We start from the raw sequence: 2,969 nt of genomic DNA, 5'->3' as shown, positions 1-2,969 counted from the left end.
AAAACAAGAGAAAAAGTATATGATTTTATTGCAGTTAACATGAAGAAGGTTTTAATCATAGTAAATTTTTGAAATGCTTACTATGGTGGACAAAAATGTCTCTAAAGATTGCAACTAGGGTTTAATCAAGACTTTGGTTGGGGGAAATTTTCATTGGGCTATGATAAAGGTTGATGAAAAGAGAGATTCTATCGGTTTAGATCTAGAAAACAATTTCTATGGTGGCTAGAACCAATGGTGACAATGGCTGACCTAAGGTAAGGTGAGAAAGAGAGAGAAAAAGATAACAGAGAAAAAAAGAAGACGATAGAGAAAAGAAAAGACGTTGTGACCTTTGATGAATAATATTCTGCACATAGCTCACAATGGCTGACCCATTTTCAATCGTGAACGAAGAAGCTTCACCAAAACCCTTTTCCTGATTACAATGGACCCCTTGGCATAAGTTATTATTAAAAATCGTGAATGAAGAAGCTTCACCGGCAACACCACGAGTCCTGTGACATGAGCCACTCCCACCGATTTCTCCTTAATCCACCAATTTTCAAATTATTAGTACTAACCATGCCCAACGTGCAGCAGGCTTCAACTTTTCACGCATTTGCTTTAATAGCAAAAGTTCTCGGTGAGGCTTTGGATAATACAAGCAAACACAGGGTACTAACTAATCTGTTTAATCTATTACACCTGTTCCACAAAAACAGAATCAATAACCGTTCAACAATATGTAAAACGTTCGTGGCATGTTTCATATTGAAGAAGCAGAACAAGGAGTTGAACCGAAACCATAAGAAAACATGGGTTAGCCAAGAGATTTTTGAAAAGGGTTAAAAACTTAAGTGAATTGAAGAAAGATAAAAGTACATTTTACTTATGAATAAAATAATCATTTGCCTTAACTGTAATGAAAGTAATAAACTTTTTTGGAGAAAGGAGCTTTTCTCAAAAGCCAGGAAGGTTGAAAACTATTTTTGAAACTAGATTGCACTTTACCTGGGCTTGAGCTAAAACCCAAGCCTAAGAAAGGTTTGGAAATAGATTTCAACCAGCAATAGATGCACCTCGGTTAGAACCTCACTAGCTGCGTCATTGCCCCAAGCACAAAGATGTTTTGCTACATTGTCTGACAAGTCATTTTATAATAACTTATGCCAACCCTCACTCCACTGTTCTGCAGGCTACTTTTTTCATCCTGTGACTTTATGTAGAAATAATAGTGATTGATATCATATCCCTTACAAGTTGGAACATTGAGATTTGGACCAACAACTAACAATCTTAGTGTCTTCGAAGCACTTGTAAATCATGAAGATTTTGATGATGTCAAGAAGAATTAAGAATTTGCTTGAGAAAGGGGGATAATGTAAATCATGCAAGCTTTGATGGTGTTGAGAAGAAATCACATGTTTGTTATCATCAAAAAGGGGGAGAATGTGAATGTATGTATACATGATTTTGATGATGTCAAAGAAGAATCTAACAAGCCTGCTTCAAATGATAAGCATTTGCTTCAAGAATAATTCAAGATTGCTTCAACAAACAAAGTCTTGTTTCAAGATTCACTAAAGACCAAGCTTTGCCTTAAAACAAAGTGCTTTCAAGACATGCAAGACTCTGGTAATCGATTACCAGGAAGTGTAATCGATTACCAGGAAGTGTAATCGATTACCAGAAGACAGGGTTGAGAAATAGCTATTGAAAAAAGTTTTGAATTTGAATTTTCAACATGTAATCGATTACCAGCAACGAAACTTTGGAAATTCAAATTCAAAAGTCATAACCCTTCAAATTATAACTGTGTAATCAATTACACAAACATTGTAATCGATTACCAGTGGAAAGTTTTCATAAATCTGCCAACAGTCACATCTTTTCATTAGATTTGTGAATGGCCATCAAAGGCTTATAAATAGGTGACTTGGGCACGAATTTTATGCAGAGAGTTTTGCTTGGCAAAAATGTCTTATCCTCTCAAAAGACAATGAGAGAGATTCCAAAAGAACTTCATTGTCAAATGCTCTCTCAAGAAATCCTTGATCAAACACTTGCAAAATCTACAAGGATTCTTACATGATCTTCATTGTAATATTCTTCTCTTGAAGAGAGAATTCTTCTTCCATTCTTCTTATTCAATGAGATTGGTTAAGAGACTGTGAGTCTCTTGTTGTAAAGGATTCCTGAACACAAGGGATGGGTTGTCCCTGTGTGGTTCAGACTTTGTAATGGATTTTACAAAGATAGTGGAAATCTCAAGTGGGTTGCTTGAGTACTGGACGTAGGCACGGGTTGTGGCCGAACCAGTATAAAACTGTGTTTGCATTCTCTCTTCCCTTATCTCATTTATGTTAATGCAATCAATTTTGCCTTGCATGTTTATAGAACATTATTAAATTGATTGTTGTTGCTTCTTCTGCATTCTAAGCCTATCCCTCTTAAGATTATTGAGGCCACAAGGTTCAACAGCACTGTCATTTGCGAAGATTGTTTCTCTATACCAGTTGATGAAAGTTCTATTGTCATGTAGCACTCAACCGAATACATCCAACATAAAAAGATAGGCCCACAGAACCGAATCTCCCCCACAAGATGAACAATTAAGTGAATCATGATGTCAAAAAATGACAGGGGAAAATACATCTCCAATTCACATAGGATGATGAAAGCTTCATTCTCCAAATTATCCAACTGTTGAGGATCAATAACCTTGCTATAGATAGCATTAAAGAAAAAACACAAGCGAGTTATGGCAACCCTAACTTTTTCAGGCAAGATACCACGAACGACCATTGGCAAGAGTCGTTGCATTAACACGTGACAATCATGAGATTTCAAGCCAACCAATTTCAAATCCTTAACTGACACAAGGATCTTGATATTTGAAGAGTATCCTTGTGGGACTTTCAGATTTTTGAGACAATGACAAAAACTTTTTTTCTCTATTGTGGACATTGTGTGACATGCTGGGGGCA

The 2,969-nt window shown here is 36.2% G+C and overlaps 1 pseudogene; it reads right to left on the bottom strand.

Moving 5' to 3' along the window:
* Positions 1–965: 965 nt before the first annotated feature.
* Positions 966–1,108, bottom strand: LOC114397814 (annotated as a pseudogene).
* Between the last annotated feature and the right edge of the window lie 1,861 nt (positions 1,109–2,969).

The sequence above is a fragment of the Glycine soja genome, chromosome 18 (assembly GCF_004193775.1).
Source record: "Glycine soja cultivar W05 chromosome 18, ASM419377v2, whole genome shotgun sequence".
Taxonomy (NCBI): domain Eukaryota; kingdom Viridiplantae; phylum Streptophyta; class Magnoliopsida; order Fabales; family Fabaceae; genus Glycine; species Glycine soja.
This window is presented reverse-complemented; position numbering and strand designations above follow the sequence as displayed.